General features: G+C 30.8%; 1 protein-coding gene across 2 annotated transcripts in view; it reads right to left on the bottom strand.

Annotated features, from left to right (window-relative positions):
• LOC108912147 (E3 ubiquitin-protein ligase HECW2) overlaps positions 1-26,917 on the bottom strand; it is a 247,310-nt gene that overhangs the window by 140,484 nt on the left and 79,909 nt on the right. For both annotated transcript variants that reach the window (XM_018717315.1, XM_018717316.1), the window contains exon 2: positions 19,855-19,909. The gene's annotated coding sequence lies outside the window, so the exon portion shown is untranslated. The remainder of the gene's footprint in view (positions 1-19,854; positions 19,910-26,917) is intronic.

Genomic DNA, 26,917 nt, shown 5'->3' with positions numbered 1-26,917 from the left:
CCTTTTTGTACGTACGTAATAAAACCTTGTGTTATAAACGTAACACGGTATACTAACTCTGTCGCCGACTCGATATTTAATAAATAAAGTGCACAATAAAGTTCCGGTTAATTGACTTAAATGCGACAGACAATCCTGTTCCATAATAATATCTATCTACACCCCCTTAATGGTGGACAGTGAAATATTCAACATAAATTAATTTAATCCTTAGTATCCTGATTCTGCAGCCGGTTCTCTTAAAAGCGCATTTACGACAGACATCTTAAACTGTCATCAAGTTCGAATCCGAGGACGTCGGGTTGTCGGCGGACGTTCCTGCGCCACCACGACGTCCTGCGGCGGAGCATCTACAGGATGTGTCATTGATATTTCAGGAAATGGGAAGTATGCTACTTATATTTTTGCGGTTGCTCGGTTAAAATTAGCCGCGGCGATGAAACGTTGCGGCGAGAAGTCTCCTTTCGAATCCCGCCGAACGAACGGAGTTAATGAGGCGGTGAAGATACTGCTTCGCTGACATTTTTCAAGGCGAAATGCGGTCGATTTTTTGTGTTCGGGACACAGGGATGCGGAAAGGAACGATTTAAAGTTGATGGGTTCCTAAGTTGCACATAGTCTTGTACAAAATTAAGATGTTAACGCAGTTAGTCGTACAATTTTATGTAAAATTAGTTACTAGATCATGGTTATTTTGAAGCCGCATAGGTTAATACAAAATTACCTTATAATGTAATAACTAGACATCGGAAATTTTGTGGCGACAAACGAATAAATAAACGGTACTGCCGTGCTTAGGGAAAAGGCAGTAAAGTGCAAAAAGCCAAATTGGGGAAAAATCGAATTTAAATTTCAGATAATTTATAACTAAATTAATTATACTATTCTTCTATAATTATGAGTAAATGACTAATAATATTTTACATGACTCATTAAAAAGTCATTTTTGTGTATTTTCAAAAAGTAATTAATTGACGGGCGTAAAATAAATGACGTACTGTCCTTTATTGCTGTAAGCAAAATGGCAGTAACATATAATTTACTGCCTTTTTACTCTGTAAAACAAAATTTACTGCTTTTTTCCGTTGTTTTTGTTAATTATTATATAAATTATTTTGTTCACACTAGCGCAGTAATGCGGAATAATTTTTTTTTTAATATATACAGGGTGTCCCGGAAATAACAACTAGGTACAAAAATCATTATCTTATCACCGTTAAATCACAAAATATAGAATACTAATTGTAATTTTCTAATTTTTGTAGATATGATTATTACTTTATACAGGGTGGTCTGAATTTTATGCAGGAAACTTCGAGGGTAGATAGATCTCTTTAAAATAATATGTGTTTGCCTTATAAACATAGGTCTGCAACAGCCCCATTTTGGAGATACAGGGTGTTGAGGTTTTAACAAAAATTGATTATTTGTTTATATCGCACACTACCTCACAGGTGGTGTAGAAAGGAGTGTAAATAATTTTGTTGATGTGCTTACAAATTCACTTACTTTTAAACATAAACAAATATTCTTGTAATATTATCGTTAGAAGTGTGTCACAAGAGGATTGTATTGGTATGAATAACTTGGGAACGGCGGATCTTAGGGAAAAATTAAAGTCACCTTTTTACGTATTTTGTGCATTAAAATATAAATCAGTTACAATGACATGTAAAAAATGCAGTGGCGTAGGTTTTTTTTGTAAAAAAGGGGGTGACCCCTGTCCAGTTGTACACCACTGGTTGAACCTTTAAAGCTCATATTTCAGGGAATATAAGGCCTACTATCATACATTATATGTACCAAATTTTATTGAGATCGGTTAATAGATTCCGGAGATATAAACAAAAAATCTATTTTTTTTGACAACTTCAACACCCTGTCTCTAAAACGGTGCCGTTCCAGACCTATGTTTATAGGGCAAACACATATTATTTTAAAGAGATCTATCTGCCCTCGAAGTTTCCTGCATAAAATTCGGACCACCCTGTATAATAACAATTATATTGTTATTTATGTAACGATGAATACAAATATTTAACAATTATTTAATCTTTTGAAACTTTCGAATTATCAACTAATGAAAAAAAAAACAGTCCTAGAAATTAAACAATGATTATTTTTTTAAATCTTTAAGAATTATAAAATTTTCGAAAAAAAAACGGAGGTTTAATCACATGTAAATTTTTTAAACAAAATTAAAGCTAATTAGAACCTCAACAAACTGTATCTAGTAACTGAAAAAATATCACTTTTAATTTTAAAAATCATAGTTATTTTTCTGGTAAATTTAAATTAATTAATTTCTTTTAAATTAATTTCTGGTAAATTATAATCATATTATGACACGTAATAAAGAGTAAAAAAGCAGTACTTGTCACTCTCAGAAGATAAAAGCAGTATAGTTTGAATTTTACTGCTTTTTTACATTGAAAAATAGATTTACTGCTTTTATACTTAGGAAATGTAATTAATTCAAAATATTTGTCGAATTTAAAAATTACTATCTTATGGAAATAACATTATTAATGTAAAATTGTATACTAGATAAACGTAAAATCATTGAAAAAACATATTGGCACTGAAAAAAGCAGTAACTGAACATTACTGCCTTTTCCCTAAGCACGGCAGGGTAGTAATCTATATTACGCTAGTACGCGGCAGTACGCGTTGTAGTACACAATGCTAATGACTGCTACAAAAAACACGTGCCGCATACTCGACCAAGCATAGCATCAAACTCACTCATACACGCACAAACGACAATGAAATGCATGCCCAATGTCATTCAGCAAAAAAAAAAACGCGACATCATGTCAGGCCGACAGGGCAGGCTATGCTAGGGTGACCCTAAAAAAAAAAACATTTTTTTTTCGTGTTGTGAAAATATTTTAATTTATCATGTTTTAAGAGACCCATCAAAAAACATCAGATCAAAATTTTTTTTTAAATTTCCAAAATCGTCAAAAATTGAATTTTTTTTAAATTTTTTTTCTCGTTATTTTATCGTTTTCTAGGTTGAAAAAAATCTCGATTATGAAAATTTCAAATAGATATTTTAATTTTCATAGTGTAGGTAACTAATAATTTTTTTATTGAATTAGATGAACAAAATAGAAATAAAACACACTTAAATTTTAAAAAATTAAAAAATTATAAATATTTGATACTCAAGTGCGGTAATAAATTTTGCATCGAGAAATTTTTTAAGTGTCGTGATTTATTTCTATTCTTTTGTTCATCAAATTTGTTGCAACTCGTATTGATTACAGCATATCCGTTGGAATCTTCTGGTGCTGGTTCTGGATCTTTTATACCTATAGATAGACTGCTTGTAATAAAGACTTTTATTTGTTATACATGCGTGTTTAGTACATGAACAACAACAAATATTCATTAACAAAATGTATAATGACGGAACTTGTCTACAAAAATTGTACAGAACATTGACACCGGCACTCTCGTCAAAATAAAAAGAAAATACACAGTTTGGGATCAAACAAAATTCAGTAAAAAAAAATATTAGTTTGTTGATATTTATTCTTAGAGGTCGCTCAAAAACATTTTAGGTACACTACTTTTAAAGTTAAAATAATTATGAGTGACCTTTAGAAATTAAAATATCGATTTTGAAATTTCAGAATCGAGTATTTTTTTCAACCTAGAAAATGATAAAATAACGAGAACAAAATTTAAAAAAAATCAATTTTTGACGATTAGTAGATATAATAGGCGGGTTCTGCGCCACTTTTTCTGCGCCACACTAAATGACGTCACGAACTCGATGGGCAGTGTCCATCGCTCCTTCAGCGGCTTCTTGTGGGCATTGTCGTTGTGCAAGAGATGCGTGGGTGTTGGCATGCAAGAAGTGTCATGGCGGCATGGAAGTGAGGTCATACAAGAAGTGTCATGGCGGCATGGAAGTATCGTCATACAAGAAGTGTCATGGCGGCATGGAATTATCATTATACAAGAAGTGTCATGGCGGCATGGAAGTGACGTCACATGGCCAGTTGGTGGTAAATTTAAAATTCAATCACGATAAGGGGAGGTCAATGACCTCCAAACAGCATTGCGTCATTCTTATCCGGTATTGAATCATTCGAGGTCAAGTTTCTACAGGTCCACACTTGTTTTCTACTGGTTCAGACCTGTTTTTTAGCAGAAACTTTAACCTGATATATTATTCCTTTAACAGCATTGCGTCATTGCATCAAAGTGTCAAATTCTCTCATACACACACAAACGATAATGAAATGTACGGTCAACGTCCCTCATCAAAAAACCGAGATTGTTCACCGGTGGCTATGCTGACAGGGCAGGCATTAGGGTGCCGCTAGGTACGTATGGAATAAATTGATCGATGCGAAGCTTTAGATCGAAATGTGAAGTAGTTGATGCTTCGTCACCATTAGTAAAAATAACATCTATTAAAAACTTCGACTATTTTAGATATGCGCCTGTGACCTCGGTAAATGTTAAATGGTCATTTTCGTTTTTCAAATAGGTAGGTATTTACCTACAGATTTGTTAACTTTTACTGTTACTTATTATAACGTACTGTATCTACAGTCTGTACGATATTTGTTGAGATAGAATTCGAAGAAGACCTCTGCGTTATTTTCTAGGAATTAACCGCGTTCGACACCCAAGGTAGAAAGACATTGATGGCGTGGCGTTGACCGTAGTAGCATGCAGTGCATACTGAGTTTTACAATTACGTAGGTGTGTTTCTTCGTAAGTGTATCTTATAGTAAATTTTTTAATATTTCAAGAACGCGAAGTGATAACTTCACAAAATTTTATAGGATAACACCTGCATTGAATAATTACAAAGCTTTACTAGTAATTCTGCCTTTCACTTGCCAGTGCCGTAGATATGGGGGTTTTGAAAGATTCTGATTAAAGCTGCCATGCCAAATTTTAAATAAAAAATGTCCCTAAACATATATTGCATTTTGGGAGGAACAAAAAATCATAGCAGGCCTTAATATCTATTTCAAAAATGGCAATTCGATTCGATATGGTAAATGACAGAGAACGCTTTAAGAGACAATAGTAAAGTGACTGACGTAATATGAAGTGACAACTTTTCCCTGGTTGTTGCAATCAAAGCAAGTGACCTTGACCATAGACCTTGAATTTGTAAATTTTGTGAATTTTTTCGAAGCGCCTAAACATTTCGAAAAAAACTTCATTCTTGGTTTTTCCAGCACCAACCAATAAGTAAATTGAAACAGAGACAAGCTTACTAACTTTTATCTACGATCTGCTACCATTGTTATGATTTTTGAACTTTTATTAATGATTGACATATTTTACCAAAACATCAAGTAGATGGTCTAAATAGTGCCAATCAAACAGAAATAGGACTTTTTCTAATATTACTGGTTTAATACAAAAATGAGAAAGAAAGAGTTGAGCCACAAAAGAGTTGTTTTTTTTAACCTCATATATTTTTTTGCTTACACACAGTACTTGAAAAAAATATCTTAAAATTATATTATTATTATTAGAGTATTTATTTTATTGTTACAGTAAAAAGTAGTATTACGGCTTTACGAAAAAAAAGATCTATTTTCACTATCTTACACATTGATAACAATAATACAATAATAGCATAATTACCTTGCTCTGAATTGTAGAGTTCCAATAAATTTTAGTTAAGTTGTTTAATTTTCATTTTTTGTTTATAATTCATAATTTTAATAAATGTGTCTGAAAAAAAAAATAGCAATAGTAGAATTATATTAATTTAATTTATTTATAGATATGTTTTTTTCTTTTTAAATTAAACTAATCAAAAAACACTTTCAGCTTTAATATGGAAGGGAATAGTATTTCCTATTAGCCTTTTATCATTCTAAAATCCATTTTTTCAAATCTGTGGTAGTAAAAATTTAGTACGAAGGTAAGTAAACATATATTAGTTTTCTAATTTTTTATTGTTTTCCTTATTACTCTACAGTATTATATTACCATATTACCGAGCATATTACCCTGCAGTAATCTACTGAAGATAATGTATCGTTTTATTCATTTTTCAATAACTTCAATGTATTTGTTTATACTCAAATAGGGAAGTTACTTAATACTTTGCAGCTTTGAAACTTGAATTATTTATTTACAAATCGATATAAAATCTAAATTACTGACATAAACAAAAGAAAATTCCGTAATACCCTTATTCAGCTATATCCGACAAATTCTTAGTGACACAACAATCTGATATTCCGTTGCATTTGAATGAGGAACAATAGACTGTGAAGGTATTAGAATAAACACTTTTTGTTATCCCTGCTACCTCCCTTCCTTAGAATACGTCCGATTATTTAGGATTACCTTTTACAGAATAAAACTGTACGGAAGGAAAATAATAGAAGCGGAAACGGAAACTGAGGGTTAAATCCCAAAAATCAATGTTTACCAAAGTGACAACGGTAAAATTTGAAAGGTTCAAATCTGGATTTGAACAGGAAAGGAATAATAAGATCTCAGTGAAAGTTACTTCACGTGACCTGAGAAAACAGGGAAACTATTTTTCAACCTTTTTGCGAGAAGTAGTAATAAAATTACAAAGAGAAATTGAGCATTGAGTAAATAAAAATGCTTATAAAACTAATTAAACTATTTTGGTGTTTGCGGTAACAAATCTATTTCTAATGCTTATGACATATTTTGTTTAAAAAAGAACACATTATTTTTTTGTATTATGTCTTACACAAGATATCTTTTAATTATGTACTATAAATATACATTACATTATGTATTCATTCATAATTACTTAACCCAAAACAATTGTGGGATAAAAATAACGACATAATTTGTGGTAAAGCGTGTGGGTAAATTTTTTTGTGTAAAAAAGTCTTGAACGCTCATTTAAAATTACATCAAGAACAATGCATTTAAAATCGACAATTTGCATTTGCAGGAAGTTTAGAATTGTACATCTTTTTTGTCAAATATTTCTCATGAATTCTGATGTCTCATAGATTTGCATATTGAAAGACGATTTTTTGAGAATTTATAGATGAAAAAAATAACTCATTTTTAAAAAAGCACTTTTTTCGTTTAAAAATTAAAAGCCCCTAAAAAAACTAAAAATGTATTTTTTTTATAAAACTGCATTTCAAAACGAACAAAATGAAAAAAAAGTATATGGTATCTTTCGATTTTGCAGGTATTTGAATTTTTTTTTCAAAAATATTAAAATACTCATAACTACTTGAGGGGTTGAAATAAAAATGTTAAAAAATGCATAAAACCAAAAAAAAAAACAGAAAAATTAAAAATGGTATTACAAAAACGTCAAAATAATAAATAGCAAAATTAGTGTTTAAAATAATTTCTTCATAAAATGCTGAACAAAATAATATCTTATTTTCACGATGTATGGGCAATTTTTTTTTTTTTAGTAAGTAATCTAAAACTTTGAACTTTGCACTGTGCGCGGGTAATTTGCTACTCAATCGGATTATTTTAAAACCTGTACGAGTCATTTTTAGCTGCTTCCTAAGCAGTTAATTGAATTTCACGTAAAGCAATGTTTATATTCACCGCTAAAGTTTCCTGTGCATGTTTATTTGTCTAATTGTTGCAGAGTGTATCCGGTTGGGACGGAGGGATACATCGGATGTTTCCGTTGGTTCGAAAAATATACCCGTTCCTTCATAAAACTGTTTATGCTTAAGTGCAAAAATAAATAGTTCGATCGCCAAGTGGCGAAATCCAACGGAAACGACTTGTGGAAATTTTGCAGACAAGGGCGGATACGAGAGGGGCTAGAGGGTCAGGCTCTCCCCCATTTTTGTCGAAAAGTCCTGCATTAAAATGTAAGATTTTATATACATGGTGTTTCAAGCTTTACTTAAAATTTGAATTCGGATGATCAAAATAAAAAAAAATCCTATCAAAAAATGCCCGAAGACGTTCGATGTCAATATATCGCTTTGAAATTTGGATTAATGGTTTGTCTAATTTCTAATTAAAAGTAAAACATTTACTTATTTGGATGCATACAGGGTGTAACTTCAAATGAGGGTTGGGGTTTTAGGGGTAACAGTAAGTGTTCCCCGGAACACAGATCTAAAATTATTATTTTTTAAATCAAGTAATCGAATTATAATTAGTTTTTTAAACTGCACTTTAATTCTTGTGTACGCCGCCACTTGGAGGCGTAAACTGGAGCACCTGAAATTTGCATATTAGTTGCATTATCAGCGCTGCAAGTTGTTTTTAAATCATCCTACACAGTGCGAAGGTACAATGAAAAATAATTTAGTAAAACAGATTGCTTCTGTATAACTTAGGGACGTCATTTTAAAGCCACCATATTTTTTTGATATCACTGTGGACGAAGCGTCGAACATTAAAAAAACATTCTATCGTTTCAAAAGAAATACAAATTTTTACATGATCTGTTATATATTTCGTAGATACGTTACTAATTGTACATATACACTTTTTAATTAACTGTTGGACAGCGAAACAAATGAAAATTAATTTAGTGGAAATACATATATTGCTTGTCTATGACAACGACACTTGTTGTTTTAAAGACACCATATTTTTTGATGTGGATGAAGCGCTGAACTTTAAAAAAACCTTTCAAAAAATTTAAAATTTTCTCAAGATTTATTAAGTATTAACTAATAATGGTACTTAGAATCGTATAAATTCGACATTAGATTTTTTCGATTCGACCAATGCTTGTTATTCCTTCTCTTCTCGTCTTCTATTTTATTCGAAAAGCACGCAATTTCCTTGTAAATTTTTAATAAAAGAGAGAAGTAAAGAAATTGGAAAACATTTTGTTTTATTTCGAAACAAAAAATTGGAAAAATTTGAAGAAATTTGAAATAAAATACAACAAAAATACTTATTGTACCCTCCTTTCTAGATATATTATACAGGGTGTTCTGCCTTAATTTTAACAGACGATAGAATACATTAAAATAAACAAAAAAACCTTATATGACATGGGTCCTAAACTCAACCATTTCCGAGAAAAAAATTATCAAAATCTCCAACTTGATATACAAAACTTCGATTAATTTAAGAATATTGATATAACTGAGTGCATAGGTTACCATAAAATACAATGTTATTACTTTTTTAACTTCTTTATGCTCAATTCTAAAAAATAATTAGCGTTGTAATAAATTTAAAATTCGATAAAATTCATATCGAGCAATGTGGCAACGGTGCGGCGGTTAACACCAGGTATTACTAAGCTGTCCAGTAATACGCAATTCAGTTGGTGTTGGTATCTGGAATTGGACCGTGTTGGAGTGTTTTTTAATACCACTATTTCCTTTCCTTGAGGTGTTTTCCAGCGAAAATTGGATCGAAGGTGTCGTGCGTGCATCGAAAATGGTGGTAGACATTTTGAGTATATTATGTTGTAGTTTGTTTTGTACTCGTGCGTTTAAAAATTATTGAATTTTGCGTTTTGTTAAGTCCCTAAATTATTTTTAATACGTATGAATCTTTGGGTACTTTAATTACATATTTTTCAAATTTGATTAAAAGTTAAATTCCTGTTTTATGAGATTCATAATCACTAGCTAAAATTTAAGCACAACACTATCTTAGTACTACAAAATCGATACATTTTATTTTATTTATTTAAAAACTGGAAATTCTTGAAATATTCTGGAGTCTTGAAATATACTAAATGTTTCACAATAATAGTTGCTTTCATTTTGGTGTGCATCAGCTGTGCAGCGCTGTTGTCACGTTGTGATGAATCTCCCCAATATTAATACTCGCTGTATTTTGAAAACTGTTATCTTGCGCCCCTGTAATATACAACTTTTTTGTTCATTTATGATTACTCTATCTCATGCTGAAGTTATGACAGTCATACTTCTTACACCCTGTATAGTATTTAAGTGGCATATTTAAATTTAAGAAAAAATAAACTTATATTTACTAAGTAAAGCCAATCAACTTCATACTGTCTGTACCTATACGCTAATGTTATTTAAATAAAATGTTTGTAATAAATTTTTCTATCTCTTATTATTACAGTGTGTCCCAGAAGTAACGCAAAAAAATTCGTATTTTATTTTGTGTTGCGTTTTCACAAAAACGCTAAAACACGTCAATTAGTAAATAGGAATTGTCATTTTGTCACGTTGCTTAAACCTTTTTTGCGCTATGTTTCATAAACCTAAGATGTAATCGACATTTTTTTTAAATAGCATTACCTAATTTTTTAAGCATAAATGGATATTCCTTTTGAAGTGAATTACGTCGATACAGGTTCTGGCCTGCTTTACTTTGACAGGAGCGGAAAAAAGCCAATGACTGGAATGGACATGGTTTAAAATAACAACAAAAGTAGGTATCATAAACTGATGCGAGAACAGTGCGACAGTAAAAAATGGAAATTTGGGGATGTTTTGTGTTTTAGTTGATTGTAGGTACGTTTTTATGTATTGATATGTTGGCGTTTTCGGCGATACGACGAATGGCAGTGTGTGGATTTTCAGTGACAGCTAAACATAACATTTTGCCTATCATTTTCTATCACTGTCGTTGGCCTTCTAGATCTAGACAGATTTCTAACATGGCCAGCGTCTTCAAATTTGGGTACTAATCTGCATACTGTAGACGGAGGTATTGGTTGTTATTGATACTTGGCATTGAATAATTGACATACTTCATCATAACTACGGATCCTATCTCCGTATCCAACCATAATTAGGATTTCAGTTCTTTGTTTCTCATTTAAACACAACACCATCGTAATGTAAAGATATGGTATTTGTAACTGTCACAATGATATGAAGCACTATTGCATTCGCTAACTGTCGTCTTCAGAACAATGCCTACATAGCCCCTGTGATCGGGTGTACCTACCCAATCTACATAAAAACATGTGCCTACAATCAACCAAAACACATTTTTTGCTATAGCACTGTTCGCGCACAAGTTTGTGATACTTACTTTTGTTATTAATTCAAACCATGTTCATTCCAATCGTTGGCTTTTTTTCGCACCTGTCAAACTAAAGTAGGCCAAACCCTATATCGACGCATTTCCCTTCAAAAGGGCTATCCATTTATGCTAAAAAAATTAGCTAGTGCTATTTAAAAAAAATGTCGATGACGTCATAGGTTTATGAAACATAGCGCAAAAAAGGTTTAACCAACGTGACAAAACGACAATTCCTATTTACTAATTGACGGGTTTTAGCGTTTTTGTAAAAACTCAACACAAAATAAAATATGAATTTTTTGTGTTACTTCTGGGACGTACTGTATATCCAACTGTCAAATAAAGCTAGCATTTTACTATGCTAATGATAAAATTTATCCGAGAGGCAATTTTGACGTAATTTGATTATCATATTGTATTACTAGGTACTACCATTTCTATTACATACAGGGTGATTAAGAACTTATCAAAAAAAAAATTCTGGATATACAAGGGACCCTTACAAATACAATTTTATAAAGAAAAAATCAAAAAGGGCAGTTCGAAAACTTCTGCACGGCACTGGAAACTGGTCCACTGTAAAACCTGACCTCACACAATGCAACCGGTATGGTGGTGTTATAAAAACGGACAAAAACTTTCGCAAGGAAAGAAATATGTAAATAGAATTTTATCGCACCTATTTTATATCGGCAAATTCAACTGCTTTTGCCTTTATTAATTAATAAAATTAATTTGTGTTTTTAAATAATAAAATCATTTGACATACCCGATGTTACAACAATTGTTCAAAATTTTATCCACCAATGTGTAAACACATTTGGGTCCGTTGTACTCAGTTTCTACGAACTAACACAAATGTTGTCTTGTTTCACCATAACACAAATACTTCACCATAAATTAAAACGATATCCATCAACTCCGAGTACACGCAAGCCATTTTTGACACAAACTACCCATTTTTGACACTAACTACTAAAAACCTGTTGTATACACCAGAGATAGCAAGTAAATATCGCAACGACGATTGCAAAATCCGAATTCAGTATTCGGAGTCGCTGAGGCCATGTGGCGAATGACGCTAGAGACTACAGTTGTCCAGCTATGTAGTGGTTGAATGCACTATAACTTCAATATTTTTTTTCTCGGAAACTATAAGGATTTTACAAATTTTTTTTTTACAATATTGATTCCATTTCTCATGCTGCATCTATTCCCAATTTTTTTTGGATAAGTTGTGAATCACCCTGTATATACACACATATCATAAAGCAGGGTCCACATAATATGAGATCTGAGCATGAGTAGGTACGAGGCAAGACAATAATCAGATGCATATTTTTTTCGCGAGTGAAGTCAAATGTTGTAGTATTTGTAGTATGAGTGAATGAAGAGATTTAAACTAACACACGACAACTAAGATCAAAAGAGATAGAAATAGTAACTCCAAGTCAGGTATTCACCAATATTCAGTCGCGAAAAAAGCCTAATGTATAAATGGAAAGCTTAGCTTTGTTCCTACTGCATTAGAAACAGTTTCCAATCGCATTTGATTCGAAACAATGAATTTTGAACCCAATGTAAGCATTATATCGGAATGCGCATTCGTCTGACTATTGGAAACTGTTTTGGATAGCTCTAAAGAACAAAACTTTTAGATTTGTTTCTACAGCAGTCTCAAACTATCAGATATACTCGGCCACTTAAATTGTCACGTACTTTCAGCAAGTCTAAGGATCTACGAATCAATTGATCGAATATCTCCGATAATTTCAAATCAGTTCCCAACTGATGCTACTACTGATGGGACGGCAAACTGTCTCGGTCCGTGTCCAAGGATGTTAGAAGGGTATTCTGCCTCGTTATAAAATGTCAGTCTGAAAGACGGAATCGCTTATAGTGATAAAATATAACGTTAAAAGATATTCTTCTTAAGTTTTGGGAGTTGCCGCTTTCTTCGTCCACTTATTTAAAAACATAAGTTGCGGTCTTCAAAAGTGAAGACAATGTTGATTTGCTTTTATGATTCCGAGGGCATTATCCACAAAGCCATCCAAAAGGCTTGTACATGTACCGACATCCTGAAGGACATACTGGCCGACGATTTAAAACAATCCAGATGCTTTTAGGCGGTTGCAAAATAATTTGAAATAAGAATTAATTATTGGATTGCTGCCTTATTCGTAATTTAAAAGGAAAACGCTATTTTCTTAATGACAGTCGAAATAAAAAAATTGCTGTAACCCTATCCAGATGACAATTTTGACACGTCTAACAAAACCTGCATTTACAGACTGAAAGCGATATTATAGAATGCAACTTACGTACTCAATTTACTTGTATCAAAATATATCATTTCCATTAATTTATAAATGTTTTTAATAAAAATGAAAAATTATACCTATTCTTTATCAATTTATACACAGGAAGAAAGTTGTTGGCATTGTGTGGTATTTATTTCGAATTATAATTCTGTTCCAAGAAATATTCTTTGTGTAAAACCATCAATGTTCGGTTTCATCATTCAGGATATGGTGGGTTTAACAGGAATTTTTTATAACAAGTGGTAAAAATGGCGTTTTCATTTCCAAGAATGGATTTCAACAGTGATAATAGAATCCTTTCTATACAATATGTACAGGGTTCAACAGAAATTATGAACAATTTCTTTGGAGTAATCGACAAGAAAAGGAACAAGTGAATATTTTTTTGTTATTAGCATTATTTTAATTTTACGTTAATGTAAAGATATTAAGCAGATTAATTCTAAAAATGTTTGTCAATTCTTAATAAATCAAATATTTAACGAAATATGATTATCGTACCGTGGTTTAAATTAGAAAAAAAGTTGTGACGTTTTTTTTATTTTGCACTGTAGATTATTATATTATCAAGTTAAATAATTAATTTCAGACACCCTACTGATTACAATGATTTTTATTGTGCAATAGTCCACTGTATTTGATTTCCATACGATTAACTGGGAAAAAATAATACAAATTCAACTGTATGTTGCATTTTATATATTCAACGATTACATGCTTAAATTTAAATGTTGCTTTCATTATTCAGAACCCTCATAAATAATTGCAAACCACGTGACTACTGAGCTTTGGCAACCAACATTGCACGACTGGTACTGTCTATTAAAAATCTCTAAATCTAAACGTAATCGGTCGTAATGATTCGTTTACAGTGAACAATGACAAACCGATGTGTCTATGTTCAAGATAAAGCGATCGCCGATTGGTTGAATAAAATGTAGTGAAACAATAAAATTGTTCGTAATCATTTATGAAGACTCAGTAGTTTACAGTGTTGTACAGGGTGTTTTAAAACATGTGTTTCTTTCATGTTTTCCATCATAGAACGCTATTTCTCTTGAAAACTGTTCGCGTTAGAGCTTTCGATGATAAGTATCTTTTTTGTGTAGAAAACATTGGTGGTTTAAAATAGGCATTCAAAATGCCAATTTTCACAAACGGGTAAAAATTAGAGGCAAAAGAATCTCCGCCACTGTCATATGAATATAAATTGAATCAGCGCTCAAAAATAGCTAATATCAATGATAATACGTACAAAACTTGAGTTCTGTATCTCAATCGGTTTCTGAGATATGGTAAAAAACCTGAAAAATGAACATTTTTTTTAACATTTCAAAAACGGTGTGTTTGCGAACCCATGTTAATAAGAAGTTTTTTTCTTAGAATGAGCCAAAGAATCACATCCTTCATTTTCCCACGCATGTTTTGAAACACCCTGTATAATAATATGTAAATTACTTGCTTTACGAGTAGTCTACTGTTCCATTTATTATAATGAAGTCGATGGTATGCTCTATGTCAAAATATACAAACTGCATAAGCAAGTCAGAAAATAATTCTCTTATCCAAAACAATTATGTCCAAATTATATTAATTAAAAAAACGCATATTTTCACAGATAAACTATTAATGATATTATAAACCTTCCTCACTACTTTCGTGAAATTCAGTTACGACAAGTTATTCAACGTATCAGCAGCTTATAAAGAGAATTTTCTAGAACAAAACAATCAAAAACAGATTCCGTTAAAGGAAACTAATTTCGCGATAATTTTAAGCGGAAATTGAACAACAAATAAATAATTAAACAATCACACCATATTTCCAACGGCGTACGTGTCGAAAATATAAAGGGGCCCACAATGGTACCAGGAAAACAATGTATATAAAATATTCCAAGCGCAATGTACAGGAAAAGTGATCGAACGGGATAAATTCGCAGTAACATACTGTACGGGCCGCTAAAACATGGTGAAATATTTTGCAGGTGTCTAAAATGAACAAAAAAATAAAGCAAAGTTTTACTAAACGATTATACTTAGCTTTTGAGTACGAGCGAGCGCAGCGAACAAGTAACTTAAAAGCTATGAGTTTAGTAAAACTGCTTTTCTTATGAGACTTGTTTATACATAAAAGTTAGAAATTTAAAAAAATCATAGTAGGTACTTGTGTAGGATTTTCGTAACCTCACACTGCATTATTTATATAATAACAGTTCAGTTTCACTTTTGTGAGTCGAATTGATTCTAAGTTATATATTAATTAAAAAAATGAGTCTTGCTACTAAAAACAATTTAGAAAATTGCTCTGAAGACATTTTAAATGCCGCTCGAGAAGCATCTTGGAGGATGACAAAAAATGCACTAAGACCTGATGAAAGTGGAATGTTAGCATACTTTTTTGAGAAGGTAAGCTATTTTTTATACATACATATTTTAGTTTTTTTCATACAATATATTTCGTTATTTTAGGCAAAAAAGAAACGTGAATTTACAGTAGGATCAGAGTGCAACGAATTTGAAAATAAGTATTTATAGTTGAGACCCAAATAAGTAAAACGCAATAGATTTTTTCATTGACTGTAATCATGGAAAGTGAACAATACAACCAGTTGGTATCAACAGTTTTGCAAAATTTCTCCAGAGTTGCGGAATATCTAAAACATCTTCCTCGCTGACAGTGAAGCTGATATTCAAACACTTAAAAGACATCGAGGATGGCAGTCAACTATTGTGGCTGAAAGGTATATCGAGGAAAACTGCGTCCGTAATGAAAATTTCAAAAAAGATATTTCATCAGCAAGAACTAGTGGCATCTCAAGATCATTCAGGCATGCAGATAATAGTTTTCAGGAGAAACAAGTAGGATTGAATAAATTTCGTGTTGTTAACTTTTAAAATTTGAACAATTGTAATTTTAATATAATATATCACAATGTTTCCAATATTTAAATAAACAATTATCTATCAAACTATTTTTTATAAACAGTGACATTACTATATACTGTATACTACCAGCTACTGTTTACATCAAATTTAGTTACAAATCGTTTAGGTTACATACGTACACATTCATTATAAAATTTGATAAATTGAAAGATCGTATAGTGACGAGGTGACATCAATACGATAGCTGATATTACTGTCACCATACCATGTTAATATAAAACATAAAAAACATAAGGCTAGCCATGACTAAAAACAAATGTACTCTTAAGCTGAATACAGGGTGTCCCGAAATTCATGCAACAAAATTTGGTCATAGATTCTCAAGATAAATTTAGGGGACCCGTATATTTTTTTTGCCAACTGGCCTCCACTTTTTGTCCCTTGATATTTGTTTCGTAAAACGCAATGTTTTTGAGGAAAATGGGGAATCACGATATGCATTCGATCACATTTTGACATTTTTCTCGAAAACATTGCGTTTTACGAAAAGTATAAAGAGACAAAAAGTTCCTAAATTTAATGGCTTTCTAGTGTGCTGATAATTTTTAAGAAATTTAAATATGCGACCAAATTTTCTTGGCTCCAAAGACAAGGGGGCCTACGAAAAATTGTCTTAAGGGGGTTCCCCGCCAAAAAACGTTGCACCATCAGATTCCACATGTCATAAAAACCCCTGTGTACCAAATTTAGTGATTCTCGTACAACAGGGTTCTGAGATATAAAAAAAAGATTATTCTTAGGGGCGGACTTCAGGGGGCTGTAACTCCGAAAGAGGGGGCCACTTGGCAAAAATAAAAAATACGGGTCCCCTAAATTTGTTCTAAGAATCTGTGTCCAAATTTTGTTGCATGAATTTCGGGACACCCCATAGAGAAAACAATTATATATAGTCGGTGGGAGCAATAGAAAGCTTTTTATGTTCTAAAATAGGTTAGATAAACTATAACCTTCTTTTTCATTAGATAATGACTTATTTTTTATTTAAAAAATGTAACTTTGATCTCTAAGCTAAACTGTTATACCTAGTTTTAAAGCAATAACTATGCCACAAGATTCCACGCAAAAAATTACATTTACAAATTTCGGAAAAACTGTAGCCGCTAGAAAGGTCACCCATTGCTATAATTCCAAAAATGAAAAACATACCAAAATTTATATGGACCTGAAGATTTCTCTCAAAAAAGTAGTCAATATTCGCGAAACCCATAATTTAATCTCCTTAATAATAACCGAAATACCCTACCGAGCCATCAAAAATGGGATGCACTGTATTTTTTATTATTAAATATAGTCCAGATGGTATCTGTTTCAAAGAGTCCATATTTGGATGAATCGTATATCCACGGAGATTTTTGGCTTTTTGGCTTTAAAATATCACCAGAAATGAAAATTTTTCTATACGCATAAAAAAAACGTGGGCTTAACTTTTGACGGCACAATATGTTAAAAAAATTCGAAAAATGTCATATTTTTCTTCCTATTTAATTATGTATCTTTACAAGAGTTGATTTTAGGCGAAAATGGAAGAGGAAAAAAATGTGAAATGAAATTAAATTTTACAAAATATGCTGCAAATAGAACGAAACATGATTATTATTGTAAAAATCGAAAAAATCGCAAAAAATGGGGTTAAAACATATTACTTTTTAGGGAATTTTTTGGGGTCTTTAAGTTGGGTATAGGTACTTCATACTTTGCTCAATAAAAGTTCATGATATGTAGAATCATCGCACCAAATTTCATCAAAATCAGTTCGATAGATTTTGCATAATAATTTTGCAATCCAGATTAAAAAAAATTACAAATTTTCAAAATTTTGTACAGCAAAAACCAAGACCCTTAGATACTTAAAAATATAATCACATGGAAGGAGAAAGGCTCTCAAGTTTTCAAATGCTTTCTGAAAAATTCGAATCCGCCAATTAGGAGAGCTCTGGCGCTTGTTTAAACATTGGTCGAATTTTTGTACTATAATTTTGTATTTTCCTAATATAACGAGTTAATATCTCATTTGCTTATATTTTAAACAGTAAATAATATTTGAATTATACTTTAATCACAAAAGAAATTATCAAATTAATAATTAATTAATTAGTAATTAATTAATTACTAATTTTCGAGATATTTTTAGAATATTTAAATTTTGTTTTTGATCTTTGATAAACAGTATATAAGTTTATGCACTTATACAAAAACAAAGTTGATAATTAAGTTTAAAGATAAATAATTATCGGACTGTTGAAAGACCAATAATTATTAATGATAGGCCTTTGAAAATACGCTAATTGTTTAAATCGCGAGACACCGACATCAATGAAGAAAAGTATTTGCAAACTTAGATCTGGTAAGTACTCGGAATACCAAAGGTATTTTTCGAAAAATTAGTCCGGATGTCCCAGTAGATACATTTAGTGTAAATGACGGTTAACTTTGATCGGCTATAACTACGTAACTAATTGACCAATCGTCTGTTTTTTTTTTAAAAGCGTCTTTTCAATAACTTTTAAAACCTGCTTTAAAAAATTTGATTTTATTTAATATTCACAAAGTTATTCTAATTGTTTATTAATTACAAAAATTCGACCAATGTTTAAACAAGCGCCAGAGCTCTCCTAATTGACTGATTCGAATTTTTCAAAACGCGTTTGAAAGCTTGAGAGCTCTTCTATATGTGATTAAATTAAGTATAAGGGCCTTGGATTTTGGTATGCAAAATTTTGAAAATTTGCAATTTTTTTTCAAAATTTGGATTGCAAAATTATTATGCAAAATCTATAAACACGACTTTGATGAAATTTGGTGTAATGATTCTACATAACATGAACTTTTCTTGAGCCAACTTAAAAACCCCAAAAAATTCCCTAAAAAGTAATGATTTTTAACCCCATTTTTGGCGATTATATCGATTTTTACAATAATAATCATGATTCATTCGATTTGTAGCTAGTCATATTTTTTAAATTTTAATTACAAAAATTTTTTCCTATTCCATTTTCACCTAATATCAACTCTTGAAAAGATAATTAATAGGAAGAAAAATATGACATTTTTCGAATTTTTTTAACATATTATTTTTTTAATATATTATAAAAGTTAAGCCCAGGTTTTTTATACGCATAGAAAAATTTTCATTTCTAGTGATATTTGTAAGCCAAAGAGCCAAAAATCTCTGTGGATATACGATTTACCCAAACCAAAACAGATACCGCCTAGTCTAATACTATTGGACTATTACAAAATAGTTAAATCTAGGTGACATCCTGTCAATGATTTGATAAACCTAATGTCAAATAAACAAATAAAAAGTTTTATCAAAACAGGGACTAAATTTTTAATGCAATTGGTGCTATATTTACTTTATTAATAGTAATACAAACATGTATAGTTGGTATTACAACAGGAAATGAGTTATGTAAAATGAGGTTTACTTCCTCACATAGAGGAAGGAGATAGTGAAAAAATATGTAATTTAACTGCTTACGCGAAATTTACAATGTCACCGAATTTTTGCTGATAGTCTTCAATAATGAAAGTAAAAATGCATATTCTGAAGAGGAAAACGATTTAAAAAATGTTTATATTATTGGAGCTTAAAAAAGGATTTATTTATCCATATTAAAATATTTGTTAAGACTCACCAATAAGGCAGAATGATTATCAAGTTACAGCAACATTAAGATATGTATCTCATACCTGAAACAAGAAAAAACAATATAATTAACTGAAATTACTAATTAAATATATATTTTATATTATACCTATATATTTCCCTGTTTTAATTTTGATTTTTTCATGGAAAGGTGTCATTTGTTAAATTTACTTTATCTTTATTAAATTAAAAAATTAATTTAATTTAAAAATGCCATGTAAATTGATATTCATTATAAATAATGTAAATTTTTCAGACGGATCTTTCAATTTTGCTTTACATGAAATATATTTCTACACCTTTTAAAATGTTTGGTATTATCGTACTATAGAAACGATAAAAAAAAGTTCTGTACCAGACACATGCGTAGACACCAGGTTATTTTTTTAGCAAACCGCTAAAATATCCCATAAAATAAGATGAATAATGTAATGAAAATAATCAGCGTCCCCGAAAATCCGCGGTAACAAAGTTCAGGCAAAAATATTGAACGGAAAAATGAGTGACATAAAAGGGAAAGTGGGACCCTGGTCTGTATTAACTTCCTCGCAGGGGTGGGTGTGGGTTTAATTTGCATATATTTCTTTCCAATGCTCAAAATATTATTTTAAAATGTTTTCTCAAAGTATTTACAAATTGTTGCCTTTCATTATAAATCAGCTTATCCTCACATTTCGCCCTATTTTAGGAGATATTTTAGAGTTTTACTAAAAAATGACCTGGTAAATCAGTTTTTCGAAGTGAGATTTAGCAAAATAAATTAATTTAAATGACAGGTATCCTATTAATATGAACCAAATAATATGTCTGTACATAATAATTATTAATTATGAGTTCCAAGTAGTATGTTAATAGGCGGTCAACAACAATTAAATATTTATAATAGGTGTCCACAGGTCTCGAAGTTAAATTACATTCTTAACAATAATTAACATATTTCAATTTATATGAATTCTATGTAGTCTTGTTCTAATGAAATAATTATTATATATCAGTTAATTATTGTTGTTTGGGAAGATATGATAAGTAGAATCAGGAGAAACATTTTGTTGTATGTATATTCAAAATGTTTTACACCCAAATATTTAACTATTTATCTGTTACCCATTTATTATTTTCATTATAAATTACTAATTTTAAGTTTCTAACATCATTTTTTTATTTGAATTGAGAGTACCATACTTTACATTTACATTAAGTCTAAATTTGTCTGAATTTCAATTAAATTACCTCAGCAAGCAATTATAGCAATTTATATTTCGATTAACATATATGTATTTATAATAAACCATAAAGGAACAAGAATACTTCCTTGTGGTACTCCTATAATTATTGGAAATTATATTGTATGTAATTTGGTTATCTGGAACCGGTCTTCACCATATTGCTGGAATCATCTGAACAGTGCCACAGATACAATATTTGAATGTATTTCTAACAATTTGTCGTTATGTAGTTTTAAATGCCCTTTGAAATCAATAAAAGCTGCTGCTGTATTACCTTCATCTATAACACAGACAAATATATATTTTTTCAAATGCATTTTAACAAGAGTATGATACCCCCCCGTTGACCCATTGAAGACAATGGAGCTATCAGAAATGTTCCATCACGTCAGGATTTTTCCGTTTTCTGTGTTAAAATAGATTTTGATGTTAAAGTAGGTACGGTATACAGATGTATTAATAGGATCAAAATAAAAACTTTTTATTCCTGCACTTTCTTCTCTAAAATGCCTCCACGGAGTAGAGTTACAGCCGGTTTTATCCAATTTTGAGCATTAATAAAATGCCTGTAACTAATGCTCAAAATTGGTTGTAAATGGCTATAATTCCACAAGGAAGCATTTCAGAGAAAAGTGCAGGAATAAAAACTTTTAGTGACCCTATGAACACGTCTGTGTACTTTAATTTCAAAATCTTAACTATTTTAACAAAATATCGAGATTTCCTTGATTTTGAGCTATTTTTTGTGGTTGGGAAAAAATCCTGACGTGATGGAGCATATCTGATGGCCCCATCGTCTTTAGCGGATCAAAATACAAAATCATACTCTGGTAAAAACTATTTGAAAACAAATATTTTTATGCCCGTGCAATTTGTTTCTTATCATCGTTCACTGAATTGCGGTTTTACACGAATGTTATTTTCGAGACGCCGACTGGTTTCTGATAAACAAATTATTGGTTTGAAAATAGTCTAACAATTGCAGCAACTTTCATAAACAGATACTGTTTCAGTATAATTTTCATTAAAGCCAAAGTTTTTCTGGGTATAGTGTATAACTAAAAAGATTTATACTGTGTTTACATATTTAAATGAAAATATTGTTTATCAAACATGGGCTATCCCTGAATTTCGACGCCAATGTTTTGGAAATTAAATAAATGTAACAAATGTGATATTATTTAAACATCAACACTCTAAATTAGTGGTGGTAGACTTTTATTTCACTAATACCTTTTCATGAGGTTGTCCCAAAAAACAACCTCCTGAAATTAATATGGCACAGACTTGAAAAAACACCGTGTATATTTAGCTTCATAATGATTACAGGATGTACCTATCTTTATTTTTCATGTAAGGTATTTTCAGAAATTACTAAATGAACTACTTCACTGTCTTCTGGCACGGAAATCTATACCATATATTAATTTTTAATTCAGCCTGAATCGAACGCGATTGAATTGGACCTTTAACAATGAGACGTCTCTTCTACGTGATTAATCGAGACCGGAAAGCGCCCACGTGAAAGAACGCGTTACACTTATAAAATTATGTATTATAAACAAGATAGGAATGGTGAGTCGATCCGTTTCTACAATTTGTCTTTATCATTAACGAACGAAAACTGAAGTTGGAATATAAAAGAATGGCAAAGTAATTATAGCCTAATAGTTTTATTTATTAATCGAGGTGGTTTGTTACGTATGAAAATAATACTATAATATAAAAATACCAGAGCAATTAAACAATAAAAAAATAAGAGTTATGTTAGGTTTTACCAAAAAGTAAGCTGTTAACCACATATTCTTCGGGCGAAAATAATGGGACTTTATACTATTTTTTAATTAGGCGCCTCTATTTCAAGACAAAGAATGAAAACTAAAATAAAAAAAGATTTTTATTAGCAATTCCGTTGGTTTTTTAAGATATTTGGAATTTTGCACAGATTTGTATATATGTGCGACGTCATTGTGTAGTTTTGACCAAACAAATTAAAAGTAGTTATTTGCTCATCAACTTCTTTCAGTGAATGTATATAATTTACAAATATTGTTATTTCTTATAGCATGCGATCGATTATTTATATTTTTTCACTGCTGTAAAATTTTGATTTAGGGCTTTGTCTTAGAGATACTAATGAATGAAATTAATATTAATATAATTTTTAATAATGTTGAAAGTTAAACAAATTCTGATAGAGAACAGAGGAAAATTAGAGAGAATAGGTAACAAATTTAACAGTTTTTCAGACAACTAATACTTTACGGACTTTTTGTCAAAGACGCGCCCAAATAATGATGTTCAAATTTCTTAAAATTGTATTTAATAGCACACCTTCTGTTGGTGAGACCTCTCGATACGTAAATATTAGAAGAGACTAGCACAAACATGCAACGCGGTCAAAAACGGTCATATAATTCAATGTGCTTCGGCCGAAATTGGAGAAGGAAAATAATATTGTTAAAAGAAAATTAAGTGACAAATTAAGAGATAGCATTTATTTTATTAAATGATGAAATACGTGTTTCAAATTACTTTGAAAATTATTTTAGATTACTCTTACCATTGCTATAAATACTAATAGTTTATATATCTCTAGCTATGGAAACAGACAAATAAACAGATTTAAACTGTCAAAATTAATTTAAAATGTCATTCCAAGCCTAACAACGAAAACAGATTGGCTTTCGAAGGGTCAGCAACTTATTGAACAATACGAGTATATAGTGATGCATGTGTATTTTTTATTTGTCTGTTTTTTTCAGCGTGAGATTTTTGGTTAGGCAAACCTATTTCTATAAAAATAACTCCTTTTGGCACAAAGGTTTATTTCATTTTTTTTAACGAAAAATGAGCATAAAATTAAAACATCAAATAATCGCAATATCATCAAAGAAATATACAGAATAGAGAACAAGGGTTGTTAAAAATCGCATTCTACATGATATACTAAAATTGACTAAAGCTTCAGCAAATTGTTGACTCGAAAACTACTATGCAACAAATTTCTCAAAATTATTTAAATTTCTTCACCCTAACTTTTTCTGTAAGATAGCAACAGTATTGAGGTTATCTGGCATAAAATTATAAACAAATTTACTAAACTAAAATATAATCATTACGAAGACAAACTTGCTGGTAGAATTGAGATCAAAGCAAATGGATTCTTAAACAGAAAACCAGCCACACGAAATTAATTTTGTCGTGCAAAAATAAATTTTAGCATATGCATTTTTATTATAAAATTTGGCAAACAGATCTTTAAAAATTTTATTAAGAAAAAATACTATACTATAAAAAGTGTCCAAGAATAACCCCATTAAGTTCTAAACAAGACATTTTTTAAACAATTTTTTTTATTAAGGGATAATTTTACGATCCGCAAGAAGTCCTAAATTGACCTTCATTATGAAGATTCTAAAATTTAAAGTAAATAAAGAAAAATCTAATAATTTATAAGACCTAAGGGAGAAAATGGGAGATATTACTGTATAATAATAAAGCATTACAAAAAAACTGTCTTAGAATATACTTATGTCCTTTGACTAGAAGAGGATGAAGGTATTATAAAACATCTTTCATAATATTTTTCTTAATACAAGACTTAAAGATTTGTTTAGTAAATTTAATAGCCGAAAACATGCCCACGCAGTGGTTCCATGGCAATGACTGTGTGTAGGATCGACAAATAAATTAAAATATTCTGCAAACTATTAAAGCAAATATATGACATGATTGTAATCAGAAAGACAGAAATCCAAATAACGACAAATATAACGACAGGGCGTTCAGTTTAAAAAGACAAAAGTATACCCCTAAACCTCGTCCTAATATCACTAACCATTAGTAATTTAATTAATTTAATAGGTGTGTATTTATGCAAAAACAAACTAAAAACTTTTCAGGACCACGGATTGTGGAAAAACTGAGGTTCTGAATTCGAACATAAAGTTTCGCTTGCGCCAGAATCCGAAATCAGTGTTTACGTAGTTTTAAAAAATTGTATTTTTTTATACACGGTGATTCATTAAAAATGAATGGCAAAACCTAGATCTGGAAATACTAGAGGCTAAAATATGATAATGGGGCTAAACATGCCTTAAAACAAATATTGACGGTGTAAAAAAATAGAAATTTATTTTGAAAGTTTCTTAGTAACAATTTAAAAATTGTCAATTTTACTTTTTTTGGCACAATAAATAGTAATAAATCAAATTTTGGTGTAGCACACAAGGGGTGCTACTTATAAGCTCTGGCTTAGGTAAAACAGGAAAGACTCTTGAAAGTCTGCTTTCGAGATATTTGCTCTTAAATGTTTCAATGCAAACTCGTATTATATTCCGCATGTAAATCAGTTTTTCCAACTGCCAAATAAATTAATTTGTTAACAAAATCTATGTCTCTACTACTATACTAAATCTACGTAGATAGATAGTATGAGACATACATAGATTTAACTGATTATAAAATTCCTAGGAGGTGGAAGAAAATCAAGGTAAAGAAATCAGCCCTCATTTCTATTATTTTCTAATCCTTAAAATAGGTGTGCATAGAGTTAGGTAGGTACTTTGAGTTAGTCACTTATCTAATTAAGGGAAAAAATCTGTGGGATTCATATAAATACTTTCAACCAGTAGCGGAAATACGGTGAGTTACTATCTCTAGGATCCCCAGAATTCCACGCCACTGGATATTCTGGAAATCCAATCATTAACTTTCTTCCTAGTAGTGTTTAAAACAGACCATTCTCTAATTATTACTTTTTGTATTTGTATTACGGATATCAAACACTTTAATTGAATTTAGAATAATTCTGGAACTACTTTATCATGAAAGAAGTTTTGGTACAAATATTTTAAATAAAATGTATTAATGAAATTGTAAAACAAGCGACAAAACGAAATTTCTACGTCGACTTTTTTTTTAATAGAAATGCAATTTTGAGGAATTCGAAATCTATGAAACATTGCAACAAATCAGGGATGTAAAAATTTCGCTTTTTTGGAACTACTACCGATATTAAAACGCAAATAAATGTTGTGCTCTACTTTTCGTCTTAGCAATATGGTAATGACTTTTTCGACGTTTTTTTTTTTGGAAAAAAAATCAACTCAATTCAACTGGAGAATTTTGAAGATCCGCCACTGTGTAAACGTTAAAATAATTCAATCTAGCAAACGTCTTGCAAGTATTTGCCTAAAGAAACTTGCAAGCCTTTAAGGCTAGCGTTTTATAGTGAAACAATAATAGAACAAAAAAATCCATCTATACTATAAAAATGTAGAGATACTGGGATTCCTTTAATTTTGTGCAGTGAAGGATGATGGAAAACACGGGCACCGATGTAAACACCGGAATGTACCTTTCCTGTTTTGTCGAGAATTTTGTAAAAATACTCAATAACACAGGCCGACAAAATTTCCAAAAAAAAAATTCCAGAAATCAGACACTATGCTTCCGAAGTCATTTTTCGCGCTGAATCCGAATCTGGCCTCAGAATTGATCCATCACCCTAGGTTTCCGAGATATTCTAACCTAAAAGTGTAAAAAACACGTACTTTTGCTATATTCAAGGTTATGTAACTTGGCGAAAAAAATTTTTTTCTCAAAACTGAAAACATCATTGGAAACGACTATCTTTCCCCTTCAAAACGCATTTTTTTATTTGGAAAAAGCTCTATTTTTCGCGGAGATATCGTCAATTTAAGATGACCAGTATGGCTATATTATTACATCATGGCTAACCCCATAACACTGAGCGCTGCTAGCCCTAATTGTTAGGAACGTTAACCCCAAGCCCTATAACCCCACAACACTAAACGGAGC

The sequence above is a fragment of the Anoplophora glabripennis genome, unplaced genomic scaffold (assembly GCF_000390285.2).
Source record: "Anoplophora glabripennis isolate ALB-LARVAE unplaced genomic scaffold, Agla_2.0 scaffold502, whole genome shotgun sequence".
Lineage (NCBI taxonomy): Eukaryota > Metazoa > Arthropoda > Insecta > Coleoptera > Cerambycidae > Anoplophora > Anoplophora glabripennis.
Note: the sequence above shows the minus strand (reverse complement) of the source record. Positions and strands in the feature narration are given on the sequence as shown.